The sequence below is a fragment of the Camelus ferus genome, chromosome 5, assembly GCF_009834535.1.
Source record: "Camelus ferus isolate YT-003-E chromosome 5, BCGSAC_Cfer_1.0, whole genome shotgun sequence".
Classification (NCBI taxonomy): domain Eukaryota; kingdom Metazoa; phylum Chordata; class Mammalia; order Artiodactyla; family Camelidae; genus Camelus; species Camelus ferus.
This window is the reverse complement of record NC_045700.1, coordinates 79085410-79108367: the sequence shown is the minus strand read 5'-3', so window position 1 is coordinate 79108367 and position 22958 is coordinate 79085410. Positions and strand designations below refer to the sequence as shown.

The 22958-nt window shown below is 42.5% G+C and overlaps 1 long non-coding RNA gene across 1 annotated transcript in view; it reads right to left on the bottom strand.

Annotated features, from left to right (window-relative positions):
* Positions 1-670: 670 nt before the first annotated feature.
* Positions 671-22958, bottom strand: part of LOC116663765 — a 43158-nt gene continuing 20870 nt past the window's right edge. The window contains exons 2-3 of the long non-coding RNA XR_004320089.1: positions 2275-2404; positions 671-1275 (exon numbers count right to left, since the gene is read on the bottom strand). This is a non-coding gene — a long non-coding RNA (uncharacterized LOC116663765). The remainder of the gene's footprint in view (positions 1276-2274; positions 2405-22958) is intronic.

Below are 22958 nucleotides of genomic sequence, written 5' to 3'. Positions count from 1 at the left end.
AATTTCGTACATAATGTATTAAATGCCATAGAATTGTACACTTTAAAATGATTTAAATGGTAGGTTCTATGTTATATGTATTTTACCATAATAAAAATTATTATGAATTTTTATTCTGTTTATCTGAAATGCAGATTTAACCAGTACCCTGTCTCTGATTTATTAAATCTGGCCACCCTACTCCCAGCAGAGAGCTAGACCCATGGCAGGGGGCAGCCCAGAAAAAGCTGGGGCCGCAGAAGAGACACGGCTGCTGCTGGAGGAGGAGACAGCAGGAAGTAGAATGGATGGAAGAGAAAAGATCTGCCTTCTCCCCGCCAGGTACAGACCAGTTTCTCAGAAGCCCAAGGGCAAAGGAGCCTCAGAAATGCAAGAGCAGGGAAGGATCCAAAAGCAAACTTGAAGTTATTTTAAATGACCCAGGAACACCAGACTTGCCAGGCCCAATGATCGCAATTTTATTGTATCTGTGTCAACCAAAACAATAATAATGATGATGATGATGCAGGAGGAGGCTGCAAATAAGAAAAAAAAGTTATTCCGGGTTTTAAGAATTGCAAATTCATAGACATGGATCCTTATAACTGCAAAAGAGTGTTCCGGGGAAGAGAAAGAGTCAGGGGCTTATAAAGACAAAAAGCCATGAGGTTGTTAAGAGTTGCTTGGCGAAAACCGTGATTGACTCTGACGTGAGTCAGAAAATATTTGTCCTTAAGGAATCATGAGTTGTTTTAGGGTGAGGGTCCGATAACTAGACAGGCTGTTGAGAGTTTCTGGCAGATGTTCTGGATGACTTCATCAGATCAAAAGGTCAGATTCCATCCAGGCTGAGACATGCATAAAGTCACACTTCCTTTATGGCCCCCTGGCTCCATTTTAGAGAGCTCTCTTAACAGTACCAACCCCATTTTGATTTTCCTTCCACATCTCTCCCTTTTGCTTGAGCTCTTTCTCTAGAAAGCGTCAGTAATCGTTCATTTGGGATTTTGGCATCAGTATCAACTCCCTCAGCACTGGAAAAGCTCATTCCCAGAGAGTCACGTCCCACGGAGGGTAGAGGGGTGGCTTGCAGGAGACGTATGCTTTCAGGGAGTTTACGGCCACATTTGAGCATCAAGGAAGGAGCCATCCAGGAAGTGAGTCTTAGGCAGTGTTCAAAGTAGGCCTGGGTCCACTTGAGGAGGAATCTTACAGGAGTGAGCAGTCACCTCCAGCTGTCAAGCTATCATTGTGTCTCTGGAAGGTATCAAAGTACAGCAGCAAGAGACACAAAGCCTAAACAGTTTAAACACAATGAAAAGAGAACAAATTAGAACGATGATTTGTATAACAATTTCCGATTCGGATCACAATAAGCCACCAAGTCCAGAGGAGAGCCATCCGAAGAAGATTTCTAGATGTCAGGGTCAAAGCACCTTTTGGAGTTTGAACTGTCTCTGATGACATCATCGAGTGTTTAGGTAAAGGGCAGTTTTAGTTCTCTATGATTCCAAGTTAAAAGGATGGGAGAAAAACTGGAAGTATTAGTTTGGAGAATCATAGTCAGATACCAGAGGAAATAAGTATAATTTGTGATCTAATCTAATTTACAGGTAAATACCAAAACCTCAAAGAAAATTAACAGCAATAGAACCTAACAGCCACAAAGGTATATTACTAAAGTATCGTTTTTCTCTCTAAAATCACCTTCATTTCTACCAAATATAGTCAAACTAAGACTAATTTGTTTGCAAAATAAGTATGGTTTCAATAAACGTGGCCTGAGTGTTTACTTAATGTAACAAGAATAACAATTGATCTTATAGGGTCTTTTAAATTTGCTTTGCTAGAACTTCTTATAAGAATGTCAGATTAAACTTTTAAAGGCCTCTCAAGACCAGGAAAGCCAAGTCAAAGGACTTCCCATTAGAATTTATCTGCAATATGTATGGATTTGGGTAAATTCCTCTCTTCTTGAAGTCCCCCAAAATCTTGAGGTTCCTGCACTTGGCAGGAAGTGTCCATCCTTACTCCCTCGTAAGGCTGCTGGGAACCTTGTAAATAAAGTACCAGGCTGTTTTTCCAAGGGTCTTTATTGGCTTCATAAAGTCAATTTTAGTTCTTTAAGGCTGTCCAGTCATATCTGAGTCTCTGCATGTTTCTCTCAAATATAACATTCTAGTCAAAATCGTGGTAACATAACCAATGTTTCTAATTTTATCTTGTTATAAGGAGAGCAGATTCTCACTGAACTTATGCAAATAACTGTATTGCCATCAAAATAAGAATACTCACTATGAGTTTCCAAATTCTGGAGGAATCAGGTAGGGAGAAAAAGATAAATGTTTCAACTTTGTTTACAAAGATGCACTTTATTAAATTGTTGCAAGTCATAGATAGCTTGGGAGAAAAGGTTTCCTTAAATCTGGAAAAGCAAAACATAGGAGACTCAGCAATGTTTAAAACAAAATGTCATAAAAATTGTAATCAACAATGAAGCTAGAACACTCCCTTACACCATATACAAAAATCAACTCAAAATGGATTAAAGACTTAAATATAAGACAAGATACAATAAACCTCCTAGAGGAAAACATAGGCAAAACATTATCTGACATACATTTCAAAAATTTTCTCCTAGAAGAAATAAAAGCAAGAATAAACAAATGGGACCTAATGAAACTTACAAGCTTCTGCACAGCAAAAGAAACCAGAAGTAAAACAAGAAGAAAACCTACGGAATGGGAGAAAATTTTTGCAAGTGAAACCGACAAAGGCTTGATCTCCAGAGTATATAAGCAGCTCATACGACTCAATAAGAAAAAAATAAACAACCCAATCCAAAAATGGGCAGAAGACCTAAACAAGCAATTCTCCAAGGAAGACATACAAATGATCAAAAAGCACATGAAAAAATGCTCAATATCACTAATTATCAGAGAAATGCAAATCAAAACTACAATGAGGTATCACCTCACACCAGTCAGAATGGCCGTCATTCAAAAATCCACAAATGACAAATGCTGGAGAGGCTGTGGAGAAAGGGGAACCCTCCTACACTGCTGGTGGGAATGCAGTTTGGTGCAGCCACTATGGAAAACAGTGTGGAGATTCCTCAAAAGACTAGGAATAGACTTACCATATGACCCAGGAATCCCACTCCTGGGCTTGTATCCAGAAGGAAATCTACTTCAGGATGACACCTGCACCCCAATGTTCATAGCAGCACTATTTACAATAGCCAAAACATGGAAACAGCCTAAATGTCCATCAACAGGTGACTGGATAAAGAAGAGGTGGTATATTTATACAATGGAATACTATTCAGCCATAAAAACCGACAACATAATGCCATTTGCAGCAACATGGATGCTCCTGGAGAATGTCATTCTAAGTGAAGTAAGCCAGAAAGAGAAAGAAAAATACCATATGAGATCGCTCATATGTGGAATCTAAAAAACAAAAACAAAAACAAACAAACAAACAAAAACAAAGCATAAATACAGGACAGAAATAGACTCACAGACAGAGAATACAGACTTGTCGTTACCAGGGGGGTGGAGGGTGGGAAGGGATAGACTGGGATTTCAAAATTGTAGAATAGATAAACAAGATTACACTGTATAGCACAGGGAAATATACACAAAATATTATGATAACTCACAGAGAAAAAAATGTGACAATGAGTGTGTATATGTCCATGAATGACTGAAAAATTGTGCTGAACACTGGAATTTGACACAACATTGTAAAATGATTATAAATCAATAAAAAATGTTAAAAAAAAATTTGTAATCATTTTCATCCCTTCCTTCAGTCCCATGGAATTAATTCTTGATCTTGCTCTTTTGTTAGTAGTTTTATGAAGCCATCTGTTTTTTCATTAGAGTTCTATAAATTCTTACCCAGTTCAATGGTATAATCTCAAAGCTTATCAGAAACCTGTACTCTAGAGTATCAGTGTCCTTTCCATGATTCTTCTGAAGATAAAACATATTTGTAAAAGCATCAGAGTAAAACAATAACTGTCTATACATGCCTGAAGACTTTAAAATGCCCATTATTGAAGATCTGAGAGTTCATTATAATGGACTTGACGAGGAAATTTAGTTTTTTTTGTGACACAAAAACGTTTAAGATAATAATTAGAGCTATGATGATAACATTATAACAGGACATATCAGATTTCCAGAATTTCACACAGTTTCTGAAACACTTATATACTTATATAGACACAACATAAAGAAGGTTTAGAATTACTTCTTATTCAACAATGCTTCCCATGTAATAAAACATATTAAATAAGCCTAGTTATTTTAACATCTCTCTTTTTATAAGGAGGGAGAACAAATCTTTGACATATTTTAGGAGCCCTCTGAAACATTCCATACCTCAAGTTAGTTATAAATCAAAAGGACTTCATTTAGAATTTGATTGGGGAGTTTGTCAAAAATACCAAAAGTTTACAAAAAAATTTAGTCAGACAGAATCATAGATCACTGTGAAACAATGCTTAATTATCCACTTAACCAAAATAACAAAGACTTTATGGGCAAGCACAAAAAGTTATTTAGTTATAAAAAGTCTTAGCTATAAAATACAGAATCTTTAACTTTCTAGATAGATTACATTAAAGGTAAAGAAAACCTTTGTTTCTAATTTCTCATTAAGACCAGACCAATAATCTAAGAAGACTTTGTTTTGTTTTTTTTTAAAGAAGACTGTATTTTTAACAGAAAGAAAATCCAAAATTTGATTTTGTACCAGCTTACTTTTGATATTAAAAATTATTTACTTCATTAAACTCATTCCAATCTTAGCTAGTCCTGACCACACTTAAAATTCCTTTCCAAAGATTCCTTTTTTTCCCCCACAAACCTTCTACAACTTTCTATATCCATTTTTGTTTGTCCCTTGTTTTCTTTCCCATTTAGAAATAACCAGATTTAGGACAAACTCACTTTCTTTTCCCTTGAAAACCAATGCATTTTCATTTCTTACACCTTTTCTTAAAAATTTCTTTGTATCCAAAGATGTTTTCCTTATTAATTTTTTACTTAATTGCATTTATTAATTAGAATTTTTAACCCTTAGAAATCTTAATTTCTATTGAAAACTAAGAAGTAAGCAATTATGAATTATCTTTTTCCATTAGCATTCTGTAGATTGGCAAACTTACAAATGCCTTTTATAATCTCTAAAAACATGTGCTTTCTTATAGAAAATTTCTCAGCATGGCACCAAACATACTCATTAGTAGTCTCAAATATCTTTAGTCTCTCTGTAAAAGGAAGTCTATGTTCAGTTAGTAGTGTTCAGGATCTTACTTGGGAACAATCTAGGTATTTAATAAATTTCCATCATTTAACTTAATTCAGCAAAACTCTAAAGTTTCAAGTTACCAAAAAGATTTGAGGAAACTCTTTTTAAGTAAACATATCATAAAACATAATTATTCTTAAAGAGTTCACCTAAAAACTCTTATTCTATTTATATTTACTTATGAAAATATTATACCAGGTTATTTTTCTTGGTGACAAATTCTATAACAGGATGATAAGAACTTATTTGACTTCTAGTAAAGCTAGGTACAATAAAAGTATTATACTTAATGTTGATGACTCTAAAGACATATCTGTATTAATTAAGCTAAAAAACTTAAACTAGCTTTAATACCTAATATTAGTTTAATTCCAAATGTTTCCCGGATTATGTGAACTTGAAACTCATTTGTATTAGTTTCTATTGTATTTCTGAGAATTTAAGTGCTCTATTTTCTTTAAGCCAATTAAATAGAGCTCTTTTACAAATTAATTTTGGCAATACCATCCAAAGATAGAAACATGTTATATCTATAATGTACATACATAGACATACATACATACAGATAGACACAGAGGTCTCATAGTTTTCATTTTAAAACTTTAATCATGAATCAGGTACAATATAAAACTCAGTAATTTATAAGCAACAGTTGGAATAAATTAAGTCTACTCACTCAAATGGCCTAAGTCTTTTATTATTTGTGGAAAAGATTTTAAAAATCTGTATTTGGCCTTGACAAGCAATTTTTTTTTATTTTTAGCATATAAACAACAGAAATTTATTTCTCATGGTTCTGGAGGCTGGAAGTCTGAGATCAAGGTGGTAGGCTAAATGACTTTTTCTGAGTCACAGACAGACTTCATTATATCATCAGCTGGAGAAGGGGCTAGAGAGCTCTCTGGGGTCTCCCACAAAAGCACATAAATTCCACTCACGATGGCTCTGCCCTCATGACCTAAGCACTTCCCAGAGGCCCTACCTCCTAAACCATCACATTTGGAGGTTATTGACAAGCAATTGCAAGGAGACATTTTGGGCAAGAGAGTCCATTTTGCAGTTTGAGTTTTAAAAGGCCTCTTTTCCTCTTTTTTTTTTTTTTTCCAATGAAAAAATTGGAGATAGTCTAGATAACAATTCCTTGAGAAGACCAGGTAGAAACATTCACATCTCAAAGGCATAGGGAGAGAAATGCAAGTTCCTCCTAGAAGGGCTTTTGTTCCTTTAAGTTCAAAATTTTGAAAAATGCTTTTACAAAATGGCCATAAAAATCATAGACATTTTAAATCAGGCCATTGGATGTATTGTTGCCTTCTGCATGGAATCGATTTCATTGTCATTAAAAAGAAAGCTCAGAGAGAGATGGATAGCAAGGAGGAGAGCATTGTGGGACATTCAAAGAGACAGGAAGGAGCAGAGGGAGCTGGAGGGGGAGAGAGAGCTCTCAGAAGCCTCAGGATTTTTCCAATTTGGAAATCCTTTGAGATAATTGTGAGTTGGTTTCTCTGAGGGAAGCAATAGTGGATTCATTATTATGTTTTTGGAGACCTCAAAATACCAGTTGAAATATGCTTCTATTCTTGTCTTACATTCTGTTTCCAATTGACTGTATGGATAAACTAATTTAGGAATTTCAAAGGAGTCCCAGGTCAGCCAATTTAATTGTGAATCATCCTGGATAACCATAGTTCAGCAAGACAAATTCTTGCAGGACTAGGGCCCATAGTCCTTGTAACAAACCCAGCAGAAGTTCCAGAAGGAAGCTGCTCTCCACTCTTGCTCTTACAGCATGAACCTCCCATGTTACAAGAAATATTATTCAACAGAACAAAAATGGGAAAGGAAATCTCAGAAACAGAAGCTGGCACCCCAAACAAAACAGGAAGTGAAATCCTGAAGGCCACTCAAACAAAACAAACAAAATAGGAAATGAAATAGCAGAGGCCACTTAAATAAAACAAACAAAACAAGAAGTGAAGTCCCAGAGGCCACTTAGACACAACAAACAAAACAGAAAATGAGAAGCAAAATACTGATGGTCATTCAAGCAAACAGGAAGGAAAACCCCAAAGGCCACTTAATCAAAACAAACAAAACTGGAACCCAATCCAAGAGGTCACATAAACAAAACAAACAAAATGGGAAGTGAAATCCCAAAGGACAGAAGATGGCAACAGAGTATACCCAAAAAAGTAGAATCTCTTCCAGGGAGGGAGGTTTGCGCACAGGAGGACTCTACTACCACAATCTGGCACCATCAAGGAAATGACAGAGCCCAGTGGGCTCTTTTAGGTTCCTTACACAAATCCAAAGTGGTACTGGAGCAGAGGATAGGTTGCTCTATATCCCGCTTTTGACACCATGTAATGTCAACCAAAAAATTAGGCAGAAGGCTGCAAAAAAGAAGAGTTTATTTTGGAGTTTTAAGAATTGCCATTTGGGAGACACAGATTCAGTAATTCCAAGAGTGTTCTGGGAAAGAGAAAGAGTAAGGGGCTTACAAAGACAAAAAGCCACAAGTTGCCTGGCATGAAATGATGAGAACTGTGATTGACTCTGACTTGAATCAGAAAACATTTGTTCTTAAGAAGTCACAAGTTGTTTTGGAGTAATGGTTCAATAAGTAGATAGACTATTATGAGTTTCTGGCAGATGTGCTGGATGACTTCATCAGATCAAAAGGTCAGATTCCATCCAGGCTGAGATGTGCAAAAGTCACACTTCCTTAATGGTCTCTCGGCTCCATTTCAGAGAGCTCTCTTAGCAATACCAACTCCATTTTGATTTTCCTTTCATATCTGCAAGCTGAAGTCAAGCCCCAAGTCTCAGTTAGGTCATCCCTCTGAAGTTCTTGATCTCACTCTCATGGATGATCCATGAGTGAGTGGTTACTGCTTGCTGCTAAGGCAGCAGATAAGAGCACATCTGTGAGCATCTTCAAGCTAGGAATCAAAGAGAAGTGCTTCAGTTGGGAAGTGGAGGAGATGGTTCCTGTCTTGCATCTGGGTCCCCCAATGTCTATTCATTTTTTTTTACCAACATCTACTTATGAGACAGGCACTGTCCATGATAATGGAGTGTATGTCAGTAAGTTAAACAGACACATTCCACATTCTCAAGGTGCTTATAATTCTAATTGGTTGGGGGATGTAAAATGTAATAAGGTACAAGATGTAAATGACAAATGCAAGAAAAGACTAGCAGAGAAAGGACAGGGAAGTTTACAATGAAGGAAGTGGATAATCTATGTGATATCTATAGTAGGTATACAGTTGCCCAGCCTGGAGCTAGGTGCTTGGGGACAGCAGAACAGAACTGGACACATGACCCTTCTCCAGGAAATCATGGTGCTGTTTACAAGAGTTGGTCATGCATATTTGTCCACTCTTCTTGACTTTTTATAATCCCATGAGGAAGCCATTGGAGGAAGAGGGCAGACTTAGTTGCCCAGAGCTTTTGGGTTTGCACCAAGCTTCTAGCTCTGTGAGTCCTGGGGCCTCAGTTCCCCATAGTGTAGTGAGGGTCTGGCCTTGATGGTCTCTGCCTCTGCTCTGTGATTCCTTCTGTCCTGTAGTATTGGTTACATCTGTGTATCATGTCTGCTCCCTGCTGACCTCTGACAGCCCCCTGAAAAGTTACAGGAGTTCAATCCAATCATTTGTAAACCTGGAGCACCAAGCTCAAAGCGGTGAACAAATGATTCTCACATTTACTGTGAACCTGAGCAGGAGGAGGAGAAAATCAAAACATGCGTCTGGAGCTGGGCTGCCAGGGTGGAATCCTGGCTCTGCTGATGACAGCTCGAGCGAAGTTACACAAACTGTCAGTGTGTCCGTTTCTTCATTTGTAAATGGGAATAATAATAGTACCCCATAGATTTATAAGGCTGAATAAGATAGTGCCTGTGAAACACTTAGAACGATGCCTGTTAACTATCACTATTTATTAGCACCCTTCATGGAATTAGAAATGGATAATAAATTCACTCCCAACTGCCTATCTTCAGGTCATTGCTTTTCAATCTATGGGTTATGAACCACTAGTGGGTTGTGAAACCACTTTAATAGATATAATATTATACATTTAAAATGAATATTTATTTTAATTACACAACCAAAGACAGGAAGAGAGGAGGAAAATCATAGAAAACACTAGTGTATCACGTGTAGGAAGGGTAAGGATTGCTCTGGGAAACTAGGGTTTCAGCAGTGTGTGTGTATGTGTGTATACTACGTTGCAAAGTAAAATGTATTTCTTGTTGTGAGCCATGGTCTAAAAAAGTAGAAATCACTGTTTTAGGTTAAATCACCACTCCTCGTAATTCTACCCTTTCCTCTTTTTAACACTCTTGTTCCTTCCAATCCCTAAACAAATACCACTTTTTCTCTTCCTCACACACTCCCGTTCCTTTCTCCTTGCAATCCCAGAGACCTGCCCTTTCTCTGCCTCCCTGATCCTTGAGTGGCCCCATTCCTCCTCTCCCTTCCCCTTTCCACTGTAGGACACCCGAAAGGTGCTTTGGGTGCCAGACACGTGGAAGAGAGTGGTGTTCCAGAAGGAGAGGAGGGGGCAGCAGGGGGAGGTTTGGCTTTTTATAATCAGAGCACGGAGAGGAAACTGCAGGAAGCAGGCTTTTGGCTCAGTGATGGAGGGGAGTAAAGGTCGGGGTCTGGGGTCACTTCTGAGGGAAAGACATTCCTGAGGAGGGAGTGGGTTTAACCTGGAGGGAAGACGGAGAGGGAAGAAAGAACCTGAACAAATGCCTGGAAACAGTCAGGAGTCAAAGAGGGACTCTGCCAAGGCCAGCCAGGAAGAGAGGTGACCTGTGGGGAAGGTAGAGGGAAGACTCTGTCTAGGTGTGGTGGAGGCTCAGCAGAAAGCAGTTTCCCTGGAGACTGGAGACCACCTCTGGCCTTGCGGGGTCCTCCTCCTCCTCTTCCTCCCCCACTTCCTCTCCCTGTTCCTTCTCCTCCCCACCCCCCTCCTCACATCTTCCTCCTCCTCCTCCTCCTCCTCCACTAAGTGAAGTAAATAACCCAGGTTGCTCAGGGTTAAGCCGACTTCACTGCAAGTCATCATTACTTTAGCCACTGGCCCCTGGGGCTTTACTCATTCCAGCTTTAGTGCTGAGGAATGACTACTTTGCATGATAAAGCCTGAGGTCCAGGCTGGGCCCCTGCAGATGTTCAGGGTCCTCTTTAGCACGCCCCCTCCCCCATCCCTTTTCTCCACCTAGTGTATCTGTCAAGTTGAAAGCAGAGAAAATTAACAGACCTTTACTCCCAGCTTGCCAGCTCTCTCCTCACACCCAAACTCCAAGGCAAAGGGAAACAGTCTGTATCATGAAGCGTCTCATCCTTGAAAGCATCTTAATGGCTTAACATTGGAGTCCTGGGCTGGACTGGCAGGACAACCGGCTCTAGGAGGTGCTAATTTCATCAGCTGATCACTTTGTCTCCGTTCCTTCAAGAAAAGAGCAGGTCAGGGGGTCCTATCACCTTGCACTCCGTTTGGACTTGGTCCTGACGGGCACCCAGGCCACCTCCCCTCCGGGGGTTCTGCTTCCTCATCTGTGCAAGGTGAGGTTCCTACTGAATGACATGTGGGACGGGATGGGGCAGATGGGAGAACCCTCGCTCTATCTCCAAGGGCAGCTACTACCCTACTCTGCTACTCTACAGCCAACAGAGAAGCTGGAAATCTGAGCTTTTATGTGAAATATCCCAAATTTTAAACATGGACACCTAATTTCAAATTTTTCAACCATCGTTGCAGGCCAAGCATAAACATCTGTGAGCCTGACTCAGCCTGTTATCTGCCTCATCCACACTGGAACTTGCATCAGAATCACCCAAAGGGCTTGTTAAAACATGGATTGTCCAGCCCCGCCCAGAGTTTCCAGTTCCATGAGTCTGGGCTGGGGCTTGAAGAATCGCATTTCTAACAAGCTCCCAGGTGACGCTGATGCAGCTGATCCAGGGAACGTACTTTGAGAACCACGGCTCTACAGTACAGGAACGGACCACCAGCCCATGTAATTCTTTACACGATGCCAAAGCAGCTTCTCCTGAGGCATTGTCAGTAATCGAGGTCCCCGATTTGACGAGTAGAGTGAGGATGATCATGATGATCATGATGGTGATGGAGACAGCAGCTAACTTCTCAAATGCATCCTACGAGTGCTGAGTACTTTACATACATCATGGACTTTAGTCTTAACAAAAGCCCCAGAGGTCAGCATTTAAAATAATCCCTAATAACAGGTGAAAGTAGCTAATAGGTGGTGGATTTGAAACCAGGCAGTGCAACACCAGAGACCACCTTCCCTCTAAGAGGATTCACAGCCTTCTTACACATTCCATCGCATATTCCGTCATACATTTTACAGGAAGGTCTCCATAAGTCAAAGTGAATTGTGTGTTAGTTAATCATTCATTCACTCAATGCACGTTTGAGCTTAAACTGTAACTGCAAGTCATGCTGTACAAAGTGAACGTAGCAGGCAAGGTAAGAAGATAGGGAGTGATGGGGTGAGGAGGGCAGGGCTATTTTAAGATAAAGCATTCAGGGAAGGCTTCTCCAAGGAGGTGACATTTGAACAGAGACCAAATGAGAGATAGAAGTAAGGAAATGAGGGAGCGGGAGCAGCAATTACAAAGGCTCTGGGTGGAAACAAGGGTGTCAGCAAGAAGACCAATGTGGCTGAGAGGGGCGAGCAGAGAAGAGGCTGGAGAACTGGGCAGATGTCCTAAGTGCCAGATGGAGGAGTCTGCCTTTTATTGCAAGTGTTATGGGGAGCCATGGAGGTGGCGGGGGAGGGGGGAGTTGAACCAGAGTGACCAGCTCTGATTGGGTTTGGACCAGGATCCCTCTGGTTGCAGGGTGAAGACCAGACTGCAGGGAGGCAAGAGTGGGGAAAATGGAGCTGATGTCTAAATGACAAGATGCTCAGAGGTGCCTGAGAGGTGAGCAGCAGCAGCCCGTCTCAGCCTCGATGGACATGGGAAAGAAACAGTGAAGGAAGGAAGAGGAGGGGGGAAAGAGATGCATACCAGGCACAAAATTTAAACTATCTAATAAGTCACTCCAAGGGGAGTTCTGCCTTTCTGATGGGGACCCAGGAAGAAGGGTGGTGGGGCCACTTCTAAGGACACCAGCAACCCAGGTTTCCTGACTCCCAGTCTCAGCACCCAGTGCCGAACCTTGCTGAGGGGAAGAGGGGGTCTGCGTGGGGTTTGGATCTGCAGAAAGAGGGTTCTAACTCTCAGACTCGTCTCCTCTTAAGCCGACTTATAGTACTCAAAATGTCCTGTTATGGGAGATGGAAATATTTGAAAACTGGATTGTGATGATAGTTGCACAACTGCATAAATTTACTAAAAGTCATGGAGTTTACTAGAGGGTGAACATAATGGTACTTAAATCCTACTTGTTTAAAAAAGAAAAAAACATTTGCCCACAAAGGAATGAACCCTGAACTTTTGAGACTTCTAACACTAAATAACCTACAGAACTTTAAAAATGCACCTGGTAATATCCACTGAATGGGACAGCTATCATGGCGATTCCTACTTTGGAAGAACACTTGAAAACACAGATATAAAACTATGTATGTAATTTCAATTTTACTCTATGTACTTGTGTGTATGGGGGCGGGGAACCCAGACGTTTGTTCTGGGTGCTGGGATTGTTTTATTTCTGGTTTTTTGTTCCCAGCTTTTGATTTTCCACATTACCTACAATGAATACCGATAGAAAAGATGCCCTATTAAACAGGTGAGTACAAATAAAACCCATATAAAATTGAATTAAGAGAAAAAATGGCCAGGTCACGGGCACTTATTTTCACACACATTGTCTGTACGTAAGATCAGCAGAGCAGAGACAAAGCAAAAAGGAGAAGTAGAAGGAAACAAGGGAAAAATTCAATCATGGACTCACAGTCAGTTTCAACATTTTTCTCTTTGCTTATCTGTGCTGTCTCATTTTTCCACCATGAACATGTGTATTTGCCTAATGAAAAGGAGGCATCAAATCTAGTAAGTCACTGGCACTATAATGTTACAGATTACTTTCTGCTTTTTCATGGACGATTTCATCCCTGTTTTTCCACTGTGAAGATTTAATTAAGTCCAAAAATTTCACAACTATTTATGGAACGCTCATTCTGTGCCAAGCACTGTCCTAGGCACGGCAGGAAGTGGAAAGATTATCGAGGAACAATCAGGTCTCTTGCTAAGGAGTTCATCAGACCAGTCAGGGAGACAGATACGGATACAAAGAACTGACACCGCTGCTTGGCGTGGTCACCGGTGCAGAGATAGAAATATTAGGGACAAGGAGAGTTCAGTTAATTAGTCAGCAAAAATGCTTTTTTTTTCAAAGGGAAATTTTATTATTATTGCAGACACTTCTGGCAAAATGATCCCTCTTGCCTAACTAGCTTGCCTGAGCCATGTGAGTAGGTGGGACTTTTTTGTAAGTAGCTAACAGTGATTGGGCATCAGCTGTGTGCAGGGCACCATGCTTCATCCTCACCACTGCCTGAGACACAGCGCGAGGGGACAGAAAGGATAGTCTAGTTGACAGAAAACCATGCTCTATAGTTAGGCTGCCGGGATTCCAATCCTGCTCCTTCTACTCCATAGTTACATAAGTTACATAACCTCCAGCAAGTTTCTTAACCGCTCTGTGCCTCAGTTTTTTCCTCCATAAAATAGGCATAATAACAGTACATGTCTCACAGGGTCTGTGACAAGCACAGAACACATCATCACACACTCAGAACAGTATCCAACACACAGAACATACCCTAGGATTTTATTACTTTATATTTATGTTCCACCAAGTAAATATTCATACGACTTGGTATGATCTTTTCCATGCACTGCTTCACATTTTTTCTCCCTAAAGACCCAATGGATGACAATGAGTCAGCAAACATTTTTGACCACCTACTGTGTATCCAGTGCTGTCCGCTGTGCAGGGAAAGCAAAGAGGAACAGACGTGACCCCACCCTGAGGCGGCTCACAGGTTAGTGCGAAGGAGAGACGCAAACACAAATAACACAACAGGGCTGGTCGTTGGTAACAGTGGTTGTCTAAAATGTTCTAAAGTCCCAGAAAACATTTCTCTCTCTCTCTAATAGCTAAAATGTGGTTCCCATTATCATGTTTATAGTATTTGCTTGTGAAGGAAAGAAGGAAACAAATGTTCCTTGGGTGTCCAGTGTGCGCCAGACGCGGTGGGACTGTCTGTGACAGCGGGAGGCTCACCGTGTACCGGACACCGTGCTGAGTGCCACATATGCGTGCTCTCCCTTAATCCTATGAAGCGAGGATGATCATCATACTCGTTTTACACTTAGGGAAAGCAAGCTCTTTAGCTCAGAGGTCAAGTAACTCCCCCCAGGTTATACCACCAAGAAATGGCAGAGTCAGAATTCAGAATCAGGCCGATTCTCTCAACACCATGCTGTGTCTCCTCCAAATGTGACATTCTACACGTCATCCAATCTAATTCTCACAGTAACTCTTTGGGGGAGATACTGTTATGCCCACTTTTATATGCGAGGAAACTGATGTTTCAAAAATTAAACGCTTTGCCCAAGGTGAAAGACTTGGTAAGTGACAGACCCAGGTACGTCCAAAGCTGTGGTCTTTTGCTAATTACTGTGTGGTCTCCCATTTCCTCTTGTGTGGATTAAAGTTAAATTTTCATCCAGGCCTGCAAGGCAGCAGCCACTAAGACGTAGGAGACATGACTTCTCATCCTGACTGCCACTTACCAGCACCGTGACCTGGGTAAGTTACCTTCCATCTTGAGGCTTTCATGCCCTCATCTGTCAAAAGATAATATAGGGTTCATACTTCCCAGGAGTCCCCAGAGGAATGTCATAGAAAATAGGCTGAGACCAGACTCTGCTGAAACAAATAAGATAGGAGCCTGGGGTGAGGCCCAAGGAATGAAGAGCCAAGAGGCTCAGAAGATAAACACCTGCGCACTGTCTCCAGCTGCCACTTGCCAGAGAGGAAGATGTGGCATGGCAAGTAGATGAATTCTTCAGGACTGACAGGTGCTGTGTTTCATCTTTGTCAACATCAGCAAACACACATGTATGTCATATATCAGGCTTTAGGGTTGTGCACAGTCCCTGCCTCATTGGAGAGACAGACATGAAGGAAGGAAGAAAGGACACGAAGACATGAAGAAAGGAAGAAAGAAAGGAAGGGAGGGAGGGAGCAAGAGAGAGAGGAAGGAAGGAAGGAAGGTAGGTAGGAAGGATGAGCGGGACGGAGGGAGAGAGAGGACCGAGAAGAAGAAAAGAAAAGAGAAAAGACCAATGCCCATCAGAATTTAGAGGAAGCAGCAAGGCTGGAAGAACATGGGAAAGACTTTATAAATGAGGATGGAAGGGCCCTGGATGGGGACTCAAGGAATGGCTCACATGAAAAAGAGGAAATGAGGGCATCTTGGAGTGAGGGAATTCTGAAAGACAAGAATGGACACAGATGGACCTATTCTGAAGCTGATTAGTAGACCAGTTGCCTGTAGTGGCTAATTTGCAAGATTAAGCTGAAAAGTTAGAGGTCAGTTGTGGAGGGCTTGAAATGCAAGGATTGGAAAAATGTTTTTGTCTATTCATCCTCAAAGAATTTTTAGCAAAAAAGTAATATGATCACAATAGGGCTTTACAATATCACCTGGAGCCAAGTATGACAGACAGTCCGGAAGCCCAGAAAAGATGAGCAGTCGAGAAAAATACAATAAGGACAAGCAAAGATCAATTGATTTGGAAAATAAGGCATATTGATGACCTTGCTGGGGCACTCCCAAAGTGACCTTGGTGGAAGCCAGGTCACAGAGGAGGGAGGAGGGAGGAGGCAGTGCCAAAATGAAGATAAAGATGAAGAATACTGCAGTTCTAGTGAGAAGCTTCCAGGTAAAGGGAAGGTCGATAGGTTATGGGATAGGTTCAAGGAAAGTTGTTTTTCCCAATGAGTTAAAGACGGAAAGGAAGAAGTCAGCAGCGAGAAGGAATTCAGGTGCTAGAAGACGGAGCAGAATGGTAGGAAGGGCCACAGGTGGAGAGGGCTCTCCAGAAAAGGTGGACAGGAATTGCCTGGCTTTTCCTCCACCCATCTCTTCCAAAGTTAAGCTATATGGATATATTGGGAAGTTTTAAGGTTTGGATATACAGGCGAGTGGAGGAGGTTATACGGCTCTCCACATAAACTCAACTGGCCTCCACGTCCTCCACAAAATAGGGTATCAGGTTATCAATTGTGAAGGAGACAGATGGAGGAGAGACGGTGTTTGGGTTTGCGTATTTCCAGAAGCAAACTCAGAGAAAAGGATTTGAGAGTATTTCCAGAAGCAAACTCAGAGAAAAGGATTTGAGACAAATAGTTTAGTTGGGAGGTGATCCCAGGAAGCAGCAGTAAGGGAGCAGATAAGTGAGACAGGGAAGGAAAAGGAGCCAGTGATGGATGTGCCCTCTCAGGCCCGTGACCGCTGTGGGAGCTTCATTCAGTGGAGAATTCTGGGAATCAGCAGAAAACAGAATTATCCTGCAGGAGAGATGAGGGAGCCAGAGAGTTCATCTACTAGCTCCCATCAGTCATTGGTTTAGGGCTGCTCACGCGGGCTCCATCCTGCAGACACATCAGTGGACGGTGGCACGCACAGTCATGGAGAGGCCACAGCAGGCTCTCGCTGCCAGGTGCAGGCAGGTAGAAGCATGGCTGAGAAGGACGCCAGCTGAGGAGCTACGGACCCTTCATCAAGGACCCTTGCTAAAGACGGGAACTGGGGCTGAAGATGAATGCTCAAAATAGACAAAGTGAGGTGTGTGATAACGGTTCTCCAGAGATACAGAAAGGGAGTTCTCAGCCACAGTAAGAACTTAAAGGGTGTGGATCTCTAATGATCTAATGAAGCACAACTTGGGACCCAATTAGATCCCCAAAACACTTCACCATCTGAGAGATGAGAACAGAGAAAGCAGGTGGTCAGTATGAGCTATGGGCAAGCATAGGCAAAAAAAGGGCACAGCAGAAAGTCAGGGGATGCAAACATTCCAAGTGCTGGAGCCCCAGAAATGGGCTGGTTGTCACAGCATCTGGGCATGATATAGGGATACAAAAGTAAATGCCACCGTGGGGAATGTAAATTGGTGCAGCCAAAACAGTATGATGGTTCCTTAAAAACTAAACATAGACTTACCATATGATCCAGCAATCCCACGCTACGGCATATATCCAGAGAAAACTCTAATTCGAAAAGATACATGCACCCCAATGTTCACAGCAGCACTATTTACAATAGCCAAGACACGGAAGCAACCTAAACTGTTCACCAACAGTTGATTGGATAAAGAAGATGTGGTATATATTTGCAGATCGTAAATCGGATTAAGGGATTAATATCCAGTTTATGTAAAGAATTTCTACAGCTCAGCAAAACCAAAAAACTCAATTAAAAATAGGCAGAGATCTCGAAAGCTCTCATCACAGGGAAGAAACAATTTTTGTAACTATGTATGGTGATGGATGTTAGCCAGACTTACTGCTGTGGTAATTTCTTAATATATACAAATATCGAATCACTAGGATGTAACCAGAAGCTAATGAAATGATATATGTCAATTACACCTTCATTAAAAAGGAGAAAAATAGGTAAAATGGTAAACTTTATGTTATGTGTATTTTACCACAATAAACAACAACAACAAAGGAAAGGCATTTCACTTGTGGCAGCAGAATAATACTACAGAACTGAGAACACAGAAAAGCCATAAGACAGCTGTCCTCCTGTGGTCTCAGGAGAGAAAAAAAGGTGCAGTCTTCAGGAGAAGGGCATCTGAGACAAGTTTGTTTGGGTTAAGCTGCAGTGTAGACAGGCCTGAGCATGCTTGGAAAAGGTACTTAGAAGAAAAGAAAAATCAAAACCTCAATGTGGTGTAATGGAAGGGACTAGAGAAGGGGGAAACCCATGCTAAGGAGTAGAGGGGGCGGAGTAGGATGAGAAACGCACTGGAGAGAAACTGGCGTGGGGGATGTTACCAATAGATCCAATAGAGTCTTTTTAAGCAAATAGTCCCCAGACTTGGAGGGGGCATCACAACGACACTTAAGTGTTGTCTCCACTGTGCTCCACAGTGTGTGGCTGTAAGAAGCCCGTGGAGCCCTCCCCTGGGGCGGTACCCACGTCTCACAGGGATCCAATGCTCTTGTTCCTCACAGCTCTGGGGGACTTCCTCCCGGTAAAGTTCCACATCCTTCCGCATCCTCCTGTGATTAACCTCTAAAGAGAACAACTACGGTTCCAACTGGGCTTTCCCTGTTCTCAGCTCTGGCTTTGGAAGTTGCCCAGAGGTAGGAGCGAGAGAAAGGAGAAATACTGGTGTGTGTTGTGTTCCCCCAGAGTGATAATGACCTTCAGTATATTTTGAGTCGTGGGATTTAAAGTAGAAGTTAATTTGGGAGAAAGGAACTTTTGTCCTTAAGGAGTTTGCATCTCAAGGAAAGCATCATATTTTATAGCTGTGACAAATTGGGGGGAAAAATGGTCTTTCTAAGGATGGGGGTTAATTTACACGCTAAGTAGAAAACTGAGATGAGTCTCAGGAAAATGAAAATGAGGAAAGCCAGCCGTGGCTCAGGCCGAAGTCAAGTTAATCCCTAGAACCTGCTTCGGCTTGTCAAAAATTTAACTTCGATGCGCTCCATGTCAATGGAGGTAAAGGAGGTGGGGAAAGTTCTTTCTCCTTCCATTCTTGGGACATAAAAGTCTTACTAGCCAATGAGCTTCCCCGAGACAGAAGACATCGTGTTCCGTCCTCTGGGGACCTCAAAGATGTCTGGTACTCAGCAGGGTCTCACCCACTGTGAGTAGAATAAATGATGGATTCAATAAAAGAAAAAAGGACTGAAAGAATGACTGGAGAAGCCACATTCCAGCCCACGCCTCACTGATAACAGTCATAAAACGAAGGACAAAGTGGACTGAATTGTTATAGTATTTTGACTTTGTTTAACTTTGTGCAAACACTTTCTGTTTAACTGGGATAATGGGAGTACTCGGATTGGTAATAAACAAACAAATGAGCAAAGAAATGGTGTCTTACATTTGAGGTGATTTATGGTTTACAAAGCTATTACACACACATTTTTTCCATGGAGCCTGTTAACCACCTTGTGCACAGGCCTGACAAAGAATACTTTCTCCTTTGATGAAACTGCAATTTAAGCAACTGAAACAACGGCCATCACAGAGCTGAGAGGGGTAACATACAGATTTAAACCCAAGTCTGATTCTCCACGCTCTTTCTGACCTGTGGTTCTCACTCTCGGGGGAACTACATTCTGGAAAAATAATTCCACCAGCGTGTCCAGCCTCGTCAACTCCTCCAAGAGCCTTCTTTTGGGATCCAGGTGTCCATGAATAACATTTGGTCTTGTTTTGGGACGACTGTTAATTTGTTACAAATTGTGCAATTAAACGATGAAATGTGTAACTCAAGCCTTCGTGTCTTCTCCCACACACACAACCATCCGTTTCTCACGTCTCTCGTGAACATCAGAAATTCCCGCGTTCGTCGCTGCCCCTCCTGCGGTCGTCCTGGTCCCCGCCGTCTGCGTCATCTCTGCCCGGTTCCCCTGACGCTGGTCTTCCTTTCAGAATTTCAGCATCTTGCCCTGCCCTTTGCTGCCTCACTCCCAGCAAATGTCTGCTGCCTCCTCCCTCTTCTCTTCCCTAAGGCCTTTCAGTTGCTTTCTTTGGAGACAGTGTCTACCCACTCTTTCTTTCCACAGCTTTGGCCAGCTGGCCCCAGAAATCAATCAGTGGCCCATTAGAGACCAGGCGAGCAGCTGTCGCTCCCACCATGGAATTTAGGTGAGTTCCCCAGAGGCCCGTTAGCGCAGACGTTTCATGAGTCAGCTCTGCTTCACGGGACCCTCCCATTTCCTGCAGTCTCCCGAAGCCTGGACCGTGTCTTTATCTGTTAAGCCATCAATTTCTACTCCAGGAGCATGCACATTCTTTGTTTTCTTTCCCTTTTTTTCATTTAAGAAGCTCACCGCGTGGTTTCCCAGGAAGCTTTTATAGCCTATACACGCTCGCCGTCTTTGTCACTCTGCCCTTCCAACAGATCTCTTTCGCCCGTTTTGTAAGGGTTCCTTCTCATTTTCGTTTGGAGCTTTAACATTTCGGCCCGCCCCTTGCGCCCTTAGCCTTACTAGGTGATGTGCTCCTTCCTGCCTAGTCTGGGGGCTGGAGGGAGCTTCGGAGAACCTCCAGTCCTGGAATTCCTAATCTGGGGTCCGTGGGGTCCTTGGCAAGCTGTGATGCTCTGTAGTTTCATGCAAAATGTTGAGGGTCTGGGCACTTTCCTGGGGAGAGAGTCCATTGACTCCCATGGTAGTCTCAGATCAGAGACGGGCTCGTGGCGCAGGCCCCGCCCCTGGTCCGCCTCCTCATTTTACAGATGCCTAAACAAAGGCCCATGGTGAGTTAATGGCCGTGAGACAGGAGTTAGGCTTGGGGCCTCTCACATTTGTGCTGTGCCACGTCCGTGTGGGTCGCCCTGCACCTGGAGGCTTCCCTAAACACTGTTCCTCTTTCCTGGATTTCCCCCTTGGTTCCCGTTCTCCACCTCGTCACACACAGTGAGTGCTCCTTGCACTTTCTCAGTCCTCGAGCTGGCTATGTAACCGAAGGGACTGAGAGCAAAATGAAGACTGGGGCCTGGCAGAGAGTAGGGAAGCTGACCTTCTTCCAGCTGTCCCAGGAATTGCAACCTTGGTGCCAAGGTACCCTGGGTCCTGGAGGCAGGGTGGGCAGGAGGCCCCTGCTCAGGGGTGCACTGAACAAGCTGAGGGACTGCAAACCAGGGAGGGCAGCCACACCTTCCCCCATGAGAGGCCCCATGGGACACAGGCCTGCCAGACTCTGATTGTCCCAGTGCCCACACCCAGGCCAGGGCGGATCAGCAGGGGAGCTGGGCCCACCAGCATGCTGGGCACAGAGCGGCTGCCCTTATGGGGTGAGGACGGGGAGGGGAGGCCAGACAGGGCGCAGGGGCCAGGACTCAAGAGTGGGAGGCTGACACCCCATCCAAGGGAGGCAGGGGGAGGTGGACCCCATGTGAGCAGAGGCTCCAGGACCCTGTGAAATCTCCACTGTCCCACTGGACTTCACTTCAGAGATGAAAGTGTTAAGACTCTCAAGACAAGAGTAGCAGAACAAGTACACCAGCCACAAGCCCCAGCAGCACCCAGACAGCACGTCACAGGTTTCAAAGAACATTCACATCCTTGCCTTTATTCTGACCTCTCATTAGCCCTCTGAATTCATCAGACCAGTCGTCTTTAAGCCCCATTTTACAGGCAAAGATAAGACTCTAAGGTAGTAGACATAGCTTAAACACATGAATTCTGGAGTCATATATAGTTTACCCCTCTGGGCCTCAGTTTCCTAATTTGCAAAGGGAGTTTATCACCCTTCTGTAGGGTCATTGTAGGATTACAACAAATAATGTATAAAATGCCTTCCATAGTGCCAGACACAGTCAGAGTGCTCAATAAATGGAAATATCAGCCTGCCCATGGACCTATCTGGCTTTTCCCAAAATCCTATTCATGAACACTTTTCATTAATTTTCAACATTCACAAGCCATCTGTACCATTACTGGGCACAGTATTTTTATTTAAATCTATCTACCTTTTTATACTTAAATTTATTCAGTGGGATAGCTTTATTCTAATGTCATAAGTGAAAGACCAATGACACTCACCTTAAATAGAAGGTGGTCATAAAAATAAATTTATGGAAAATGAGAATAGCATGAGAATCCTTGCCTGATACCTTGGCTTGCTGAAAACTTAGAGCCCGTACTTTCTCTTTGTTAAAAAGGAAATTGGCAGGCTTTAGCCCCACTCTGAGACTTCTCTTTGACTTAATCTGCAGGGAATAATTCTGTCACTATTCCATTCAGTGGTGTTATGTGCCCTGCACGTAATAGGAAGTGGTAGAGCCAAAGTTCACCAGACATGTAGCGTGATTGCAAAAGATGAAAAACCCACACAAACCAGTTCCAAATGCTTTTCATGGACACATGGACTGAAAGAATTCACATCAGTTCCTTAATAGTGATTGCCTCTGAGGAGGGATAGAAGAGGAAAAGGTTGTGGTCAAAGGGACTTTAACCATATTTGTAATGTTAAAATTATTTTATCAAAAACGCTTGAAGCAAATAGGAAACTATTTTTCCAGTTGCTAATTCTGCATAATGAGAGCATGAATGTTCAGTATTCTTTAGACTTTTATTTATTTTAAAATTTTTCCTAAAGTTAAAAAAAGAGAGAGAGAGAGAGAGATAAAAAGAAGGGGAAAAAAAGAGTCTGATCCAGCAAAATGCTCCCAGATAAGGTTGCGGGAAGGGTTGAAAGTTCTCTGGTAAGTAAGGGGCTGGGTTACTTTGCTAGGGCTGCTGTCATAAAATACCACACACTAGGTGGCTTACACAACAGAAATTTATTTTCTCACAGTTCTGGAGGCTGGAGGTCCAAGATCAAGGTTTGGTTTCCTCTGAGTCCTCTCCCCTTGGCTTGGAGATGGCTGCCTTCTCACTGTGTTTTCACATGGTCTTCC